Consider the following 13,558-nt stretch of genomic DNA (forward strand, 5'->3'; position numbering starts at 1 on the left):
TAATCGAGGTGAGCTCCACAGCTTTCTTTTGCTCCATAGCTTCAATGGAAATCTTCACAGCTTCTTCTTCTTCTTCCCTCTTCTCTCACTCACTCTCACAACACAACTAATGAGCTCTAGGCTCTGATACCATGATAAAAAACAGAAGAAGGAGGGAGCACACACAAGAGAAGCAAACCTTAATCCATATTCATCAACCATAAAGAAGGAGAGAAGCCATAGTCATCATCTCTCTCACACACACAAAAGAGAACACAACATAGTGTTATGTCCACACTACAAAGTAAACCTAATGTAATATCCACACCACACATGACCAGCTGGACGCGGTCATAAACACACCACACGATATCCATCTACCATACTGTCACTCTGTCAGCACCCATGTGCTATCCTCCAGCTGTATACGAGCTTGACATTTCAACACATGGCATTTTCACTCTCCAATGCCTCTTCAACTCCCCCTAGAATGGGGCACCTACTTCTATGGCCTTTGGGCCTCCCTTGTGCACCATCTACATCCCTTTTACTTTAACCTTAATGCCTATTAAACATTTCTTTAGGTATTTCCAATTTCAAATCCCTTGAACCTTATTTATATGCAAACCTTTTACATATAAATAATCTTTTCTAGTCTTACCTTATGGTGTTTCATGTTAGTCTCATAACTTTTCCTCCCCCTTGAAAGAAAAGTTTTCGTCCTCGAAAATAAACTCAAGAAACCTTTTCTTTAGTGTAGCCACTCTTTCCCAAGTTGATCCTTCTTCTGGTGTATCTTTCCACTTTTAAACTAAACATTCTTTAAACATAGAATGCCTAGTTGTCTTTTCTCGATATTCGAGAATCTTTTCAGGTTCATGTGGAAGAATAGGTGGTTCTATGAAATCAACTATTGCTTCTTTTCCAATGATGTTGTCATTATTTTCTATCTTGCATTTCAATCTACTAACATGAAACACAGGATGCACTCTGGATCCTTCAAATAAAGCTCCCTTGTAAGCTACACTTCAAATTTTTTTAATTATTGTATAAGGATCACAATACCTTGGACAACTTTGGAACTTTTTCACTTTTTAAAATTTTCAACTTTTCAAAAACCTTTACATAAACTAAATCACCTTCCTCAAAATTAAGTGATCTTCTTTTACCTTTCTCATAACTAATAGAACAATCCTATGCTTTTTAACATTGCAATGTTTAAAATATCTTGCATGTCTTTGAGCAAGTCTTTTACATTCTGCAAATTTTTTTTTTGTAACCCAACTGATATGGGTACTCTAGGTTGAAAGCATGAATGGACTAAAACCGGAATGTTTAGCACTATTATAAACAAATTTTGATAATGAAAGATACTCATCCCAATTGTTTTGCTTATGATAAACATATGCTCAAAGCATATCTTCTAGGACTTGATTAACCCTTTATGTCTGTCCATCATTTTGTGGATGTTTGAACGTACTCATACTAAGTTTGTTGTCCAACTTTTTGAACGCTTCTTTCAAAAAATAGCTTGTAAACTTTGTATCTCGGTTGCTTACTATATCTCCTGGCAATCCAGTCTATATAAATGATGGATAAGCATTCTAGCCAATTCTAGTGTCTTTACTTCTTTTTTTCCTGGTATAAATTATACCAACTTGGTTAACCTATCCACTACTACCCACATTGAATCATGCCCTCTACTTGTTCAGGGTAGTCCTACTATGAAATCCTTAGAAATACTTTCCCATTTACCCTCAAGGTGTCACTCAGGAGGACAACAGAATTATTGGGAGCCTAGAGAGCTCGGCTGTCCGGGCAAGACATGGGCGAGGTTTAGGGGAGCCAAAAGACTGGTTACAGACTCTAGGGTGGCCGAGCACTAATAAGAGTGTTCGGGCAAGTGTGAAGAGCACTTTTGCTATTAAAAGAGTTTGTCTTGATATAGGAACCTGGGTATGCTTTTGGTATGGTTGGGTGGAGAAGAAGAGAGCTCTGAGCACTCGTGTTATGAAAAAGAGAGTCGTGCAGCTGAGGCTACCTTGACATTGGTATCTCCTTAAGTGCTGAACGCTGTGAATTGGGAAGGAGACCGCCAGCCTCCTAACTACCCAAAAACCATTCAGATTCGTGATCGTCACCAACGTTGCTACATTTGTAACAACAAATATCGGCAAGAAGGCCGACTATCATTGTTGGTGGGGCAGGCAAGCCTATGTTATCCATAGCCGCCACCATGGCGACTGGTCGGCACAATAGCTTAGCGCCGACATCATCTCAACGACTGACCAATAGCCAGCGTAGACATCGTCAGTGTGAGGGTTGATGCCATCATCAGCGCGCGGGTTGATGCACCCCTCAGTCACTCACTAAACAGAAAACGTTGAGCTGCAGAATTACAAAACCAAAAAAAAAAAAAAAACGCCAAGTTACCGGATTCAGAAAAAAGCTGTGTTGTCGAGAGCACTAGAGCTTCACCAAATCTCAGAGTTTTACATAATAAAAATAAAGAGAATTCAAGCTTCCAAAAAGGTTTACATTTCCAAAGGTTTTTAAACCTTTGAATCTTAGAGGTTTGGGATTGTTTTTAGGAAGATCGGGAGGTACTCTATAACGACGACAACTCTCAGATTTTCATGCCGCACACCATCAATTTCACTTCAAGCTAACATTCCGGTTTCTTTCCTAGTGCTTACTTGGGTTGGTGCTTTTGTTTATTCTCTTGCATCACATTTAGAGGGTTCATATGGAGTCTAATAACCTTAATGAGTTCGTAAGTGGAGATCTTAATTGTTTGTCGGACACGGAAAAGGTAGTGGCCGATCCTGATGTCGCGATGACCGATGATGATTTTCTTGATAATAATTTGGTCACAGCACTAAACGGTTAAGGCTCTAGAGTCCCGTACTTTGGACGTTGAGGCCAAGTATGATAAGATACTCCTCTTTCTTCAAGAGTTAAAGGATAACATGCAAGCTTCTACCACTATAAGTGCTTCAATGGGAGAGCGATGTTAGTGGCTCCCGCCCATGGGGGCAACATGAATGTCGGTACATCTCACTCTAGAGATGCTGCTGCTATTATAAAAGTTCTGAAACCTCCAACTTTTAATGGGGAGAAGAAGGAACGCAATAAGGATGCGATCAGCACTTTTTTACTGAAGTGACAGGATTTACATCGATTGCACCAAACTCCATACAAGATACGCATGCTTGAAGTGAGCTTAACTCTAGGAGGTAAAGCATACAAGTGGTGGATGAGCTTGGAGTCCAAAAATTAGCCTACTACGTGGGCTGAATTTGAAAGTGCATGCATTCATGAAAGAATTTCTTGCAGAGAATGAGATGGATCGTAATTGGGAAGCATGGGACAATTGTGAGATGAGAAATCTCACATTGACTCAGTATATCTCCAATGATCGAGAAATCATTCTCAATTGAAAGGAATGGACGACTTTTAGAAAATTTATGGATTTATTTGTAGATTAGACTCGGACTATAAGAATCAAGTTAAACGAAATGAGTGAAAAACTTTAGAAGAAGCAATTGAGTTTGCTCAGATTTTTGACAACACTGTCAGAAAGAAAAAGCGTGCACAGAATGCACAACGGACATCTAGTGTGTTCGAGGGTTCCAAGCATCAAGGTCAACATAAAAGAAAGGGACCTAACCAAAAGAATGACCAATCTAAAAAGACTAAAGGACCACAAAAAAAAAAATTGAAGCATGAAGATTTTGAAAGAGCTAAAAAAGAAAATTTATGTTTTTACTACATGGAAAAGGGTCATAGTAAACTACAGTGTCCTAAGCTAAAAGAAAATGAGAAAAATCAGCGTGATCAAAGTAAAGAAAAGCAAGTGCACACCATTGAAGTGCTCCCTCTAGAGACTTATTGTAAGTTTAAAGAGGTTCAAGGTTATCATGTTGATTCTACTCATGCGTGTTGTGTCACGTCATCGATGTGGGTGCCAACATTTGGACCACATGAGTTGGTTCGAATGCATGGTCACGTTAAAGGTCACAAGGTGCAAATTATGATTGATGATAGTGCCACGTACGATTTCTTGAACTATACTTTAGTCAAGAAATTAAAGTTGCTGCAAATTCCAAGTGATCATAAGTATGTGGTTTCTTTGATTAACATCTATGATAAAGATGTTTGGGATATAGTAGTTCATGATGTTCCATTAGTCATTCAAGGTCATGAGATGCATTTGGATTTTCAAGTTATGCATATCACTCGAGCGGATGTTATTCTAAGTCATGAGTGGTTATATAACATTGGTCCATCTTTGTCTAAAAGTTGTTTGCATAATTCTTTTGAGTTTGAAGTAGATGGTAAGAAAGTGCGCTTTCAAGGTGAACATGATGTACCCTCCTCACCTCTTATATGCTCTATGGAACTCAATCACCTTGTACAAACTAATGAAGTAGACAACATCTTTTTGTGCTACATGAGTCTTGATAATGTCATTTCCTTTTTCGCATGTGAAAACATAAGTGGTTCGAGTGAGCATAGTGTTTACATGACTTCTTTTCAATCCAAGCATGTTAACAATAAAAAATTTAATGAATCCTTAAAGTAATTGTTACAACAATTTGAAGATGTGTTTCCAAATGAATTACCAAGAGGATTACCTCCTATCCACGATGTTGAGCATACAATTGAAGTAATAACTGGCTGAAAGCCAGTATGTAAGCCTCCTTATAGGCTTAGTTTTAAGGAAGCACAAGAAGTAGAATGACAACTAAAGGAATACCTTAAAAGTGGATTCATTCGACCAAGCATTCGCCTTGGGCTTCACCAATTCTATTGGTGAAGAAAAACGATGGGTCTATGCGACTATGCATAGACTACCATGGCTTGAATCAAATCACGATTAAGTATAAGTACCCTTTGCCCACGAATAGATGAGTTATTTGATCAACTCCAAGAGACAAAGTACTCTTATGAGAATCAATTTACGATCCGGATATCATCAAGTGAGAATTTGGGAAGCAGATGTCCCAAAGACTACTTTTTGAACTAAGTTTGGTCACTATGAGTTTTTAGTCATGCCCTTCGGTTTGACTAATGCTCCGACCACATTCATGACACTCATGGATAGTGTCTTGAAACCCTATTTAGGAAAATTTGTCGTGGTTTTCCTAGACGATATCATGATCTACAGTCATACCAAGAAAAAATATCTTGAACACTTACGGCAAGTATTTGAGTTACTTAGGAAGCATTCACTTTATGCCAAAGAAAGTAAATGTGAATTCTTCGTAAAAGAAACACAATACTTAGGCCACATAATCTCAAAAGATGGCATTGATATCTATCCAACGAAAGTTGACGCTATATTGAAATGGCCACATCCCACAAACTTAGAAGAATTACAAATTTTTCTTGGTTTGTCTGGATTTTATAGAAAGTATGTTCAAGATTATGCTAAGATAGCTTTTCCCATGACGGATCAGCTTAAAGGAAATGGAAAGACCTTCGTTTGGGGAGATTCCCAACAAAGAATTTTTGAAAAACGTAAGGTAGCTATCGCTACAGTTCCCATTTTGCAAGTTGTCGATCCGAATCAACCCTTTGTGGTAGAGATGGATGCTAGTAATGATGCAGTAAGAGCAGTCCTCTTACAAAGGGGAAAAACTATTGCATTTGAAAGTAAAAAGTTTGACAAAGCTCAACAAAATTATTTAGCTTATGAAAGGGAGTTATATGCTATAATTCATGCCTTCAAGAAGTGGAGGCATTATTTATATGGTGCCAGATTTGAGATAGTCTTTGATCAAATTGCTATCTAGTCAAAAAGAGTTGAAAGGATGTAAAGCTCGATGGGCACAATTGCTCCAAGAGTTTAACTTTCAACTGAGATATAGAAAAGGACGTTACATTGTGATAGCCAATTCATTGAGTCACATGCCCATGGTTAACGAGTTGAGTTTTACTCAAATTAAGAGTGATTTTTTAGAATCACTTAAAGGGAAGTGCGTTGATGATCCGCATCATTATGCCCACGCGAGCCTCGTTAATAAGACAGACACTTTCACTACGGTGAGTCTCGAGAGATGTCTCAAGGAGTCTCAATTTTTCCATCGATAATGGTTACCTACTTTACAAAGGTAGAGTATATATACCTTCGGACTCAGACATTAGGCGTTGTATTTTAGATGAATGTCATGATAGTCCGAGTATTGGTCATCCTAGAATACGGAAGACATATGCACTAGTTATTAAGAGACAATTTTATTGGTCTAGCTTAAGTAAGGACGTCCAGGACTATGTCTTAAAATACCAAAAGTGCTGGGTCAATAAAGCAGAACGCCTTAAGGTAAGTGGTTTACTAAGTCCACTAGAGATCCCAAATGGCTAAAACGAACAAAGGCCACGATTCGGTTTGGGTGGTCATGGATAGGTTGACTAAATGTATCGGTTTATTCTGACAAAAATGTAGTGACTATGCCTCAATTAGCCAGGCTATTCATTGAAAATATCTATCGATCATATGGTTTACATGTCGATATAGTTAGTGGTAGAGATACAAAGTTTAATAGTCATTTATGGCGTACTGTGTTTAAGAGATTGGACACCATGCTAAGTATGAGTACGACTGATCATCCTCAAAGTGATGGTCAAACCAGGAGAGTGAACCAAGTCTTGGAAGATGTGCTACGAGCATATGTAAGCAAAAAGCAAACCAATTAGGAAGAATATTTACCCATATTGAAATTTTCTTATAATAGTGCCAAACATTCATCAATGGAATTTAGTCCATTTATATTGATGTATGGTTTTCAACCATGAGCTCTAGTGGCCGTTGGACTCGAGAAAGAAAAATACAAAAGGTTAAAGATTTTCTTCAAGATCTCTAGGAGATGACAAAAAACGTGAGATATAATATTAAGAGAGCACAAGACCGTGCTAAACATTATGCAGACAAAGATCGTAGACAAATCATATTTGAGGAAGGTGATAAAGTGTTTTTTTAAAGGTTCCCGTACATTTCGGATCTTTAAAAATGGGGAGAAGTCCAAATCTATCTCCAAGGTATTGTGGTCCATTTACAATGCTTAAAAAAGTAGGTAGTGTTGCTTATAAGTTAGCTTTACCAGAAAGCTCTAAAGTTCATCCAAATTTTCACATCAATAGACTGAAAAAGAAGTTGGGTGATGATAATCTCGCAATCAAGAGATCCTAGTAGAGCTTATCGTGCCCCCATCCTTACCACACGAACCAAAAAAAGTCTTAGATTTCCAAGAGAAAAGAACTCGGCACTCTGTAACGACAGGAGTGTTTAGTCAAGTGGAAGGATAGACCAGAAGAAGGTTCTACATGGGAAAATGTAAGCACACTTAGAAAGAGGTTCCTGAATTTCATTTTCGAGGATGAAAACTTGGGAGCCTAGAGAGCTCGACCATCTGAGCAAGACACGAGCGGGGTTTAGGGGAGCCAAAAGACCGATTACGATCTCTAGGATGACCGGGCACGTATGAAGAGCACTTTTGCTATTAAAAGAGTTTGAGTCTTGATATAGGAACCAAGGTATTCTTTTGGTATGGTTGTGTGGAGAAGAAGAGAGCTGTCATCACTCGTATCATGAAGAAGAGAGCTGTCATCACTCGTATCATGAAGAAGAGAGTCGTGCAGCTAAGGCTGCCTCTACACAGGTATTTATAGTGGTTGTAATATTCCACCTACTTTTAGGCACTCGGCTTTATTGACTTGGCATTTAGGGCATTTTATGACATAATTATGGACGTTCTTCTTTAAACTTGCCCAATAAAATTGTCTTTTAACAAGTGCATAGGTCTTAAAAATTCCCAAGTGCCCCGCACTCAAATTGTCATGACATGTTAGTAAAATATTCCTGGGTGCCCCGCACTTGAATTGTCATGACATGTTAGTAAAATATTCTCACAAATATTTTCTTCTTTGGGTACACAAATGCGACCTTTATATAACAAGTACCCATTATCGATGGAAAATTTTTCCAATGATCATCATTTTCTCAAGTTTATTCTCTATATTAGAGATATTTTCTTTCATTTCCTTCATTTCTATATCTTCATACTCGTTAAGATCTAAATCTTGCATATCTATTTCATTTGTTTTGTAATATCCTCTTCCATGTGGAAAGAGGACATTGGGTTTTCCCCCCTCTCTCCATTTTCATCCTTCCCACCTTGAGAAGCCATTTACTCTAAGAATAAGCAAAATGGAAAGCTTCTTACAAAGCGGATACCATTAACCTTAAACTTTGGCAAACCTGCAACAATATTTTAGGCCTTTATAGACTTCAGTCCTTGCTGTACATTCACATGACCAATGCACTTGTGCCATATGTCAATATCTGCAGTGACACCTGTTCCATGCACAAACATATTTGCCTTTACTTTAGGCATGTTCACATCCAAAACATCATGCCATTTCTGTTACCCCCCTTACAACCAACCAAGCGACACTAATTTTTGAAGTCTTCCATAAAACATCCTTGAGGATTAAACCTCACTTTTGCAGACCCTACTCAACCATCTATCCAACATAAACTAGGTTCTTTGTAATATTTGGAACATGAAGTACATCTACCAAGTACTTCATTTTACCATCCTGCATAGACAATGGCACTTTACCAACATGCGCAATGGGATACGCAGTATCATCACCTGTTTCTACATAGCCTGGTTTTTCCATTTTCTACATGTCTCTAAACCACTCAGCATGACTCGTCATGTGGTTAGAGGCACTAGAATCTGCATACCATGTATCTTGAGATCTTGACACATCTCGTGTTATGGAACTAAGCATGTGCTACATCACATCTGCTCACTTCTGTCATCACCTCCCTCGCTACCAAGGAAATACCTCGTTTCTTCCATCCTCTTGGAGTTTCAGCTCCCATTGCATAAGATTCATGATTGCCCTTGCGTTCTAGTAGTGCATTGTGTAGAAAATAAATGGATAAGATTTCTGTGGTAGGAAGAAATTGTGAGAAATTGGTTGTGATGCTGTGTATGTTTGTGGTGGAGTGGTCTTAGGATAGAGCTTCATTGTTTTTTCCTGTTAATTTTGATATTTGCATCATTGGAATCACCAACGTGAACGAACAAGCTGGTGTTCTATTTTTTTTCCTTTTTAAACAATTCAAAAATAAAAAACATAAGGAGCCATTGACTTTGCCAAAAACTTGCATTCCAATCCTTAGGCGTGGCACAATCAATTTGGGATCAATTGGATAAGTATTTCGCACCCAAAGTTATAACTTTTGACGCGGGAATTTTCATATGAAACTGTAGAAAAACATTCATGCCGTGAACCTTTTTTGCAACTTCACGTCGTGAATTGCTCCTAAAATCAGCGCCGTAATTAATGCCGCAAATCACAGGATTGCCTTGCCAAAAATAGGCAACCTTATCTTGACACCTTTGACGCCACGAAGTCTGCCAAAATTTTGATCACGTGAAAGTTCAGCAAAACATTCACCACGTGAAAGTTTCCAGAATATCTTCACGACGTGAAACCCTTTTGAAAATCTTCACGGCGTGAATCCTTTTGTGTTCACAACGTGAACTTTTTCTGCAAACTCATGGTTTGGTCCAAGCCACGAATAGTCAAGCCAAGGCGACAAAGGTTGGTGTACAGAAGGGCAGCCTATAGAGAAAAGAGAGGGGGTTTGACCCGAAAGGCAAAAATCTTTGAGCACGTGAAAGTGCAGAATAACGTTCATGCCATGAACCTTTTTCTGACTTTTCATGCTGTGAACCATTCTCTGCAATTTCACAGCTTCAGAAACATAATGATAGAATCGGAAGAAAAATTGAATTGGGTCGTCAAAGTAGCTTATCAAATCGTACATACATGCGCTTAAGATCTGGAAAACTCATTGGAGATGATCTTACACATGATGACAGTGTATCAAATTACCTAGGATCTTTCTATCTCAAAGAAGTGTGGGATCAGGACATTCCGCAAGCACACACCTGAGTGTTTTAAGAAACCTGACCACTGCTGAAACTAGTAGCGAAGAGTCCATGGAAGAAGGGCTAAGATACACTGGGTTTGGGGAAGAGGAGAAACCACCCTCCCCAACCAGGTCTAGTGGTATCATTGATATCGCCCGAGGATTTTTTGGTCTCCAAACCAGTTATGAGACGAAGAAGCGTAATCTGCAGGCATGGGTCCGTCAACCAGCGCTGGACTCGGTCCACGATAAGAAGTGCCCATCCAAACGTCAAATTCTAGGCTATCGAATACCGGTACTCCCCGAATAAGATGGACATGGAAAGTGCGGCCAGGATAGGTCAAATATTCTTCCCCACCACCGAGGAAGTAGAGTTAGGCCTCAAACGTAGCGAGGTGGAATGACAGCTATGATAATTGAGCTTAAGGAAACCAGAGCTCGATACTCGAAGGGTGAGAGTTGAGCAAAAGGAAATGGGAAGTTTAAACCCACTCCAATCACGAGGGAAGGAACCAGAATTGGTTATGGGAAGAAGTGAGGGAGAAATTCCAAACTTGGAATCCATAAACGAGGAATCCAGAGTGGAAGAAGGGATTACAACCATAGAAGAGGAGGATAACCTAGCAAGAGTGGCACGTGAAGTAGAGGATCGTTTGTACACTAAAAAGGATATTGAGCAGATGATCAATCACCCTACATTCCTACAAGACATGGAACTTCTCATTCTACAACGATGTACGGACGTGACTAATGATGAGCCACTCTAAGGTACAACGGCTGGACCATCCCATGGACTAGAAATGCCTAGAAGAGCCAATACAGGAAGAGGACGAGGTCTAGGAAGGGGAGGAGAAATTCCTTAAAGGCCAAGGATGGATCCAACCATGGACCTTAATATAGCCATGGATAGACTTGCTAAACATGGTGGAAGAGATGGGCCAAGGATAGACTTGCTAAACATGGTGGCAGAGATGGGCCAAGGGATGGTCAGAGAACTAGGCACTGCTCTAGAATCCCGACCCTCCCAGATGAAACCACATATCATTTCCAAGCTTATCCAAAAATTCTCTGAGAACGGAAATCCTATCCAACATGTAAAGATTTTTGAATCCACATGTGAAACCTGCGGGCCTGTCAGTGATGTGACAATGATTCATGCCTTCTCACTGACCTTGGAAGGAAAAGCTCATCAGTGTTTCCGAACCCTCAAGCCTGAGGATAAGGTTAACTCCACAAGGCTCAAAAACGTTTTTGTGCCTAATTTTGCCCAAAGTGGTGACAGATGGAGCCCTGTGGCACAGTTACATAATATCAAACAAAAGGAAGTTGAGTCGATGAGAGACTATGTGTCTCTCCTTAAGCACTTAAATTCAAGGCGAGACACTGTGTCTCGCCTTAAGCACTTAAATTCAAGGTGCAAAATTTAAGAGAGGTTAACTGATGATCAGTTATTGCCTTGCTTCCAGAGAGAGGGGTTAGAGCCACAAAATGCATGATTACATGTGGTACTAGCCCGACCTGCTACTCTTGATGCATGTTGCAAACTGGCAATCGAATATGAAGATAATATGTTGGAATTGCCGTAGCCACCGGAAGATGTCAAAACATCTTCAGCAACAAGTATGACTTCGCGTGTCTCGAGTCACCAAGAAATTTGAACTCGAAGCAAGCAAGTCAGAAACATGACGGTGGATGAGCTCAGTAATGCCATATTTAGAGAAATTGAAAGTAAAGGAGGGAAGAGAAACATGAGGGCATGGGCATAATCATCTTTACCCCCATAGGGAATTGGTGTGGTGCTCTATGTGCAGATTGAATCACACTACCACTGAGTGTCCACAATTAAGATCAAGGCCATTACTCTATTGTGCCCACTATGTAAAGTTAGGAAATCATGACACTTCAATGTGCAGATATCCAAGATTTCAAAATATTGCACAACTACCAGCACTTAGAGCTCCATTGGCTTTACTTGCGCCACCTGTACAGATCATTGCCTACTGCTGGACAACCCAACTCTTCCTACTTACCTAGGGGGATGTTTCGGGTACAAGACGCTTCACCTCTGCCACCACCAGTTCTACCACCACAACCACCGCAGGCAAAAATCAATCACAGAAGATGTCGATATGGTGTGGGAAATAGAACTTAGCGGAGAGTACTATAAAGAAACGACAGAGGTCATGCCAAAATATTATGTCCCACATAATAACACGCTAATACCTGTGTTTCAAACCACGGTATAATGGAAGAGCAAGAATATGAACTAGAACCTGAGAAGAGAACCGCTACAATGTTTTAGCTATGGAGGGCCGATCGAGTCGCCGAGTGCCCAAACAAGAATATGGTTCATACACACCAACCCAAATAAGTGACAGCTACGCCCAATGACATGCCAGTGGTCACATGTACTAAATGTGGGATTATCATTTGATCAAGGATTGTCTATACTGCGCAAGTGGTTCGACTTCTACTACAAATCAGGCCACCATCTGGACCATTAGTGTACAACCTTGGATTATCACACCACTCAATGTCCTATAACAAGAGCTCAAGCTCAACTAGGAGACAAGGGAAAGAATCGAGCAGATGCCACTGTTTCCAGAACTGGCCTTAGGAGAAGAGTGAAAAAAGTGGGTAAGGGTGACACAAGGGTCACAATCCAAGATGGATCAGAAGAAGATATAATCGAAACTGGATCCACCCAATCAAGGGAACAGGGGGATCAAAGGGACCAATCATAAGGGGCCGGACCAAGAAGAGCGGAGCGAAGGGAGCAACCAACAACTCCTAAAGGGGTCGGTGAATACCCCAATGTTGACGAGGAAATAAGAAACCTCAAAGATGCCAGGGCCTTAGTCAAAGAGTGCCAACGGCTTCATGAAGCCAAGCTAAGGACCAATTAGGTCAGGGATACAGTTTATCCACGAAACAAGCTAATCAGGGATAGAGAATTGGACGTGCCTCTCCCAATTCCAAAAGAAACAGAAGAGGAGTCCCAAGCAAACACACTATCTAGAATGTTTGAAGAAAATGTGTTGAATACGAGGCTCATACATGGGGAGAACCCTTTATCTCTGGAACCCAGACATAGAAAGCCTTGCGGCTATGATGTCCATGCTTGTGCAAATGCCATTAGAGCAATTGTTATGCAATTCACCAACCCTATGGACGAACATAAAAGAATGGGTAGAAGGCAACCGAGTCTATAGATGAGACTCTGCCACCTCTGGGCAGAAAGGACCTTGAGACGCACTAGGAAAACCTGAGTCGTTAAGATACTAGTTAATCAACTGGGACGCTACTATGAAAGCGACAACACAAATGCTACAATTCCGATTCATCATAATGGGTACCAGGCACTGGCTATCTTGGTTGGTGGGGCGGGGGTTAGCATCATCACAAAACGTTGCTAGAAAAACTGGGGGAAGCTTGATCTAAAAAAAGGAGATCTAATGTTAAAATGGTTGACGGAACATCTTCGAGGCCCATTGGACTTTTGGAGAATGTTAAATTCAAACTCTTTACATTTTGCCACCATCATACATTTGTGGGGTCATGGACTTCCTGTGCTAACCTGATTCATATGTATGACATAATATTGGGGAGACCCTTCATGAGGGAATC

The sequence above is a fragment of the Cibotium barometz genome, chromosome 13 (genome assembly GCF_041138505.1).
Source record: "Cibotium barometz isolate CiBa-2024 chromosome 13, ASM4113850v1, whole genome shotgun sequence".
In the NCBI taxonomy this organism is placed as follows: Eukaryota; Viridiplantae; Streptophyta; class Polypodiopsida; order Cyatheales; family Cibotiaceae; genus Cibotium; species Cibotium barometz.